General features: G+C 46.9%; 1 long non-coding RNA gene across 1 annotated transcript in view; it reads right to left on the reverse strand.

Annotated features, from left to right (window-relative positions):
- Positions 1–3,378, reverse strand: part of LOC107701349 (uncharacterized) — a 4,358-nt gene extending 980 nt beyond the window's left edge. Inside the window, exons 1-2 of the long non-coding RNA XR_001635637.1 lie at positions 3,288–3,378; positions 3,010–3,150 (exon numbers count right to left, since the gene is read on the reverse strand). This is a non-coding gene — a long non-coding RNA (uncharacterized LOC107701349). The remainder of the gene's footprint in view (positions 1–3,009; positions 3,151–3,287) is intronic.
- Between the last annotated feature and the right edge of the window lie 3,318 nt (positions 3,379–6,696).

A 6,696-nucleotide genomic window follows, 5' to 3' on the forward strand; every position in this document is an offset into this window, starting at 1 on the left:
AAGGCGTCGTGCAACTCTACTACATTGCCTGGGCACCGAAGGTCAAAGACTTTTCTACACATTACAGGACACAGGAACAACGTTTGATCATGCAATGGAAGCGCTTACAAAACATTTTGTTCTGAAATTGAACGTTGTTGCATGCCGACATAAGTTTCGCCAAAGATCACAAAGAAATGACGAGACTGTGCCTCAGTACATTTCTGCACTACGGGAGTTAGCTGTCCAGTGTCAGTACGGTGCTATGGAGCAAGAAATGCTGCGTGATCAGCTGGTGGAACAAGCGTGGCTGCCTGCAGTGCGAGACAGATTATTGCTGGAGGATGAGCTCACTCTGGAAAAAGCGGTGAATTTAGCGTGTCAAGTTGAGTCCGCTGTGCGAAATGCTTCACTCTTCTCCGGTAAGGACGCAAGTGGAAACCAACCACAGAGTGCTGTGCAAGCTGTTTCGGCGAATAAAAGTCAGTGGAAACGTCATAAAACACGCTCCAAACAATCAAAGAGACGCGAAGATTCTAAAGCGCCAAAACCAAACCAACATTGCTACCGCTGTGGATCACGTAATCACTTAGCTAATGATAGAGACTGTCCTGCTGCATCTGCTATTTGTAATAAATGCAAAAAACGTGGTCATTTTGCAAAAATATGCCAATCGAAAGCGAAAACAGTGCAAGAAATTTCTGTGCCAGAAATGACAGTGCTTAATTTGAACGCTTCAGTGGATTATAAAATTTACTGTGTAGTTGAAATAGCAACATCACAAGGCTGTGCGCACAAAGTGAAACTGTTAGTGGATACAGGTTCAAGCGTGTCAATCCTTTCACAATCCTTGTACGAGGATCATTTCACATCTACTCCTTTGCTTCTGCCCAAAGCCCAACTGGTCACTTATTCTAAACAGCCCTTGCCTGTACTGGGTTGTATGACTGCTACAGTGACTCATAATGCCATTATAGCTGACGCAAATTTCTACATTGTAGAGAGAGGGGCACCTCTCTTGGGACTGGATCTAATCAGAGCACTGAACTATCATGTAGCATCTGAAGATGTCACTGATATGCACAGTACTTAAATGCATGCCATTCAAGCAACAACTAGGGTGCTCAATTGTGCGGATAAACATTTAAATGTGCAAGGCGAGTGTGTAAAAGGATTCATACATAAGGTGCAAGTGGACAACACCATTAAACCTGTGCAGCAAAAAGTTCGCCGGCTTCCACTGTGCGTTCGCCAGGATGTGTCAAATGAGATCCAACGGCTGCTAAAAGCTGGAATCATAGAGCCCATAGATGCGAGCCCCTGGGTTTCACCATTAGTGGTGACGAAAAAGAAACAAGGAGGAATTCGTATGTGTGTGGATTTACGCGAGCCAAATAAAAGTATTATTGTGAATTCACACCCACTACCACATATGGAAGAGCTGTTTGCGGAGTTGAAGGGTCCTACAGTATTTTCGCAGATTGACTTACAGAGTGCTTATCATCAGTTGCCTCTAGCTGTGGAAAGCACAAACCTGACTGCGTTTCTATGTCACGAGGGACTGTACCAATTTACGCGGGTCCCTTATGGTCTCGCTTCGGCACCTGCTGCATTTCAAAAAATTATGCACACATTCTTAGGAGATCTGCCAGGTTGCCAATGCTATCTTGATGATATAATCTGTTATGGCGAAACCAAGGAGAAACATGACAAATGTCTGAAGGCTGTCTTACAGCGCCTCGAGAATGCGAACCTGAAATTGAACCTCAACAAAAGTACATTCGCCCAGCAGAGTGTGTCATACTTGGGCCACACTATTTCAGCTGAAGGCTTGCGCCCTAGTATGGATCACATGGCTGCTATCACAAGTGCACCTGCTCCTAGAGATGCCACTGCACTTCCTGACGTTAGAAATGTCACTAATGTAGCTGTGGTGACAAATGGAGTGAAAGCCACCTCAGGCCATTTACTGTAGTAGTCCAGTAGTGTAATGGCATAACGACAGTCATGTGTAGCCGTGTCGAATGGTCCTACCACGTCAACAGCTACTTTTTGAAAAGGCCCTTGCGGCAATTCCACTGGCTGCATCGGAGCTGCATGTGTGCGTGCTGACTTATCATTCATTTGACAAGCAGTACATGTTTTTATGAGGCCACTGACCATCGCGTCCATGTGCGAACGAAACAACGGCTACGCGAGCTGTATTGGTGGCCGCACATGGACGCGATGGTCAGTGGCCTCATAAAAACATGTACTGCTTGTCAAATGAATGATAAGTCAGCACGCACACATGCAGCTTCGATGCAGCCAGTGGAATTGCCGCAAGGGCCTTTTCAAAAAGTAGCTGTTGACATGGTAGGACCATTCGACACGGCTACACATGACTGTCGTTATGCCATTACACTACTGGACTACTACAGTAAATGGCCTGAGGTGGCTTTCACTCCATCTGTCACCACAGCTACATTAGTGACATTTCTAACTTCAGTGTTCGCTCGAGAAGGTAACCCTGCATACATAGTGACTGACAATGGCAGTCAGTTCTGCTCCTCAACGTTCCAGGATTTCTTGAAGGACAATGGCATTACACACATTCGCACTAGTGTGTATCATGCTCAAGCAAATGGTGCTGTTGAACGTTTTAATAGAGTCCTCAAGAATTGCATCCAAACTGCTGCGCAGTTGCACAAGCCTTGGAAGCAAGAAGTAACTGCATTCTTACACGTCTACAGAGCGTCACCACATGCAACTACTAACAAAACTCCTTTCGAATTGATGAAAGGGAGACAAATGCGCACAAAACTGCATATCCTTCCTATACAGACCACACGGGATTCTGCCATTAGGCAGTATGTCAAAGCCAAGCAAGAGAAAAGCAAGGTTTACACGGATGCCAAACGTAGCGCGAAAATTCCTTCCTTTCGGCAAGGAGATAAAGTGCGAGTGAGAAAACCATTCCTTGTAAAGAAACCAGACTCAAAATTCTCACAACCTCTCACAGTGAATAAACAAACAGGAGCAAGTACTTACCTTCTCAGTGATGGGAGACGTTGGAACGCAGTGTGCTGGAAAGGTAACGGAGGATTCCTTCAAGGACTCTAGCAGATCCAACTAAATGCCCAAGGAGTGTGAGGATGAAGAGGAGTCCGATATGGTTGAAGGACTATGTGGCTTGAGAAGTAAGAAAAAAAAGAAGACAATTGCCTAGTTCACATTAAAGGCAAAAACAGTAAGAGTAAATAAAAAAAGGGGGAGAATTCCAGTAGTATTTAAATTTGTTAAATGATGCTGTTGTATTATGTTATTACTTATTGTGGAAGTTGTAGCATTTCTTCTCACAAAAGGGGGAATATGTTCTGTCCAGTAGATGGCGTTGTAGGCTTGTTCTGATGCTGGGCCTAAAGGAAAAGGAGAGTAGAGTAAAAATGAGTTCATGGAAGAAACGTGTCCATGTCTGTCTGTTCTGAGTATTAATTTATTTGAGAGAATACTACAAGAGTTTAGCTCCAGCCCTAACTAAACACACCTGAACCAGATAATCAAGGTCTTACTAAATATACTTGAAACTTCCAGGCAGGCGTGTTGAAGCAAGTTGGAGCTAAACTCTGCAGGACCGGCCCTCCAGGATCAAGTTTGGTGACCCCTGTTTTATATTAATAACATGGGCGATGTAACTGTGCAGATGAGGGCATTTAGTGAACTTAATGTGAGGAGCTGTCAGCTATCTGTATTATCACTGAAGTTAAACCATAGTGAATGTTTTATAATATTTATCAGTTTTAAAGAACCGATAATACTAAATGTTTATTTCTAAAGAAGCAAATGAGCTACACTGCTGCTTTAGTTTGTTATCAGTTGATTTCAATATCATTTTATCACTGAAAATGAAAGAGAGGCTAGATGCATTTCAATTGACTGATGCGCTTTTCATGTCTGTTTGAGTTCTTTGACCAGACCGAGACCGGCACAAGCTACCCCAACATGTTTCGCATTTGGTGCTCTGGTAACGCTTTAGATTTTACTTATGCTAATGTTAATTAGAGATGGGCAGTATTGTACATTTTTTAGTACAGTTGCTGTCACGATTATGTCAATGTAAGCTGTGACGTTGAATCTCTAGCACCACAAAAAAAGCCATATTGTCCTGATTTGTGAATGTAAATTTGCAGTCTGAATTTGATGAGATAAAAACACTGCACACATCCTGTCCTAACAAAAACAATCAAGTGCTTTCTGGTTCACAAATGAATAATTTAAGCAGCTTCTTTTAATGATTCAGTTTGACCAATCTTTCACTGAATTAACTCATTATTGTATTTGTGGGGCTTTACATTAAGTGCAAATAGCGCGCTTGTTGGCAAGCGCTATTTACATTAGCTCCACCCACCAATGTCTGGTTAAAACAAGATTTTAAAAAGACGCATTTCATTCATTTGACGTGATCGACCCGGGTCCGAATCCGCATTTTGCTGAGCTATATATTACTTACACTCTATAGGTCTCATTCATGAAACACAATCAGAATAACTTTTTGTGTTAATCGTTCATAAAGTCATTGTGACTGTCAAGATCATGGACCTGTTTTGTTGTGTTTTTGTCCCTGTCTTTGTTCCTGGTTTTCCTCACATGGTCTTTTTCCTGTCCTCGTTTAGGTTAATTATGATTCCTGGCACCTGTGTTTGTTAATTATCCCCAGTATTTAAGTCCTTGCTTTTGCGTTCTGTGTTTGTCGGTTCTACTCGTTATTGTTTGTGTGTTTCCTGCCATTTCCAGTGTGGATGTACCCTGTGTTCCATTGATTAAAGACTGTTTTAGTTTATTTGTGCCTCCTGCGTGCTTCCTAAACAGCGAACTGTGACAGAAGAACCGACCAAAACCATTACCTCCGTGCCTACCCTCCGTTTTTGTTTTTCGTTTTGTACAGTGTTTTTTGTTTCCGTAGTTCCCCTCATGGATCCCTTCACCCACCCGGAATTCCTCCTCCTCCTGCTGGAGCAGGGGGACTGATCTCTCGAGGACCATACAAGACTGTTCCGACTGTTAGCTAGCACCACCAGCTACCCGGACGACGCGTAGCGCCGTCGTCCGAGGATGGTCCTCGAGAGGATTTCGTCGCCTTCGTGGAGTGGACTCTGGCGAGAAATGGATCACCATCCACCACCTGCCCCGTGGATGATCTCGTCAGATCTACTCCAGACCCAGTGCCCAGCCCACCATTTCCCCACGGTGCGGAGCATCAGCCCGAGCCCACCGATGACGGACAGCCAATTCCCGCCGCGATCGACGAGCCAGAGCCAAGCCGAGCGACTGAGCCGTGGATTGCCCCGGACGTGGAGCTCAACCCGTCAGACCAGGTGCGAGAGCCGGAGACAATGCCCGCCATGAGGGAAAAAGTCGTGGATGGTGTGAGCGCGGAGAGGAGCTCTGCCCCCATCACCGCGGCTGAGGGTGAGCTGGTGAATGGCGCGGCGAATGTGCCACACCGAAGAGGAGAGGGCTCCAGTCCCCAAATCCAGTCCAGAGCGCCCTCCAGTGCCCGCTCCTCGAAAGCGCCCTTAAGTGTCCGCTCCTCCAGAGCGCCATCCTGTTCTCTTCAGCCTAGAGAGGGCTCCTGATCCAGAGTTTAGCCCTGAATGCCCGGAGGCTCACAAATGACCACCCTCCCACCCGCTCCTGCCTGCTCCACCGCTGTCATCTGGCAGCCCCTCTGCTCGCCCTCAGCCCACCATCATTACGGTGTGAGCTCCGCGGGTCTGCCATCCTCCAGCGTCGCCATGGCTGGAGAATCCCTCACCTCCGTCTCCAGCCTCCGAGGCCCGGACTCCGCCTCGGACCGTAGACCCAGCGGCTCCACCTCGGCTCTTAGCTCCCTCGCCTCCACCGTCACCCATCTCCGTTGAGCTCCTTCCTCCCGCCAGCTCCACCTTGGTCCTCAGTCGCTTCGGCTCCGCCGCGGATCTCTGGATCTCCACCTCCGCCTCGGTCGCCAGAGCCCTCGGCTCCACCCTGGCCCCCCGGATCCTCGGCATCCCCCTGGCTCGTTGGCTCTCCGCCTTGTCTCCTCCAATACCTGCTCCGCCGCCATTGGTCGGCCCCCTGGAGTCAGCGGCCATTCCTCCTCCATGGCTCCTCCCTCCATCGGCTACACCGTGGGTCGACATTATAGCTTTGGCCGGGGTCCAGCTGGGCTCCTCCTGCTCCGGGCCCCTCCTGTTTCCTCCCCGGTCCCCTATCCGTCCTCCTCCTGAGCCTCCTCCTTAGTTCCCACCCATTTCCCCCCCTCTGTTGTTCGTTGTTCTACTATCTGTGTGTGTTTTGCTCCCCGTGACCCAGTTTTTCCTCATGTTACTTGTGTTCATTTGTTTCCAGCTGTGTCTATTTTGTCCCTCATTATCCAGTGTTTAAAAGTCCTAGTCTGTTCAGTTTGTGTTTGTCAGGTCTACTCGTTCTCTACATGTGTTGGCTCATGCGTTCTGTTTCTACTCGTTATGTTTGTGTGTTTCCTGCCATTTCCAGTGTGGATGTACCCTGTGTTCCCTGTGTTCCATACTGTTTTCGTTTATTTGTGCCTCCTGCGTGCTTCCTAAACAGCGAACTGTGACAATTACGGCGTATGATATCTCTTTATCTAAATTGTTTCTCAGCAATGAGATTTAATGGAGAGAAAAATTAAGAAGTTTCATGCTTCTCAGATTGTTCTTCTAGAAATAGACCTAC

The sequence above is a fragment of the Sinocyclocheilus anshuiensis genome, unplaced genomic scaffold (genome assembly GCF_001515605.1).
Source record: "Sinocyclocheilus anshuiensis isolate Anshui unplaced genomic scaffold, SAMN03320099.WGS_v1.1 scaffold2300, whole genome shotgun sequence".
Classification (NCBI taxonomy): Eukaryota; Metazoa; Chordata; class Actinopteri; order Cypriniformes; family Cyprinidae; genus Sinocyclocheilus; species Sinocyclocheilus anshuiensis.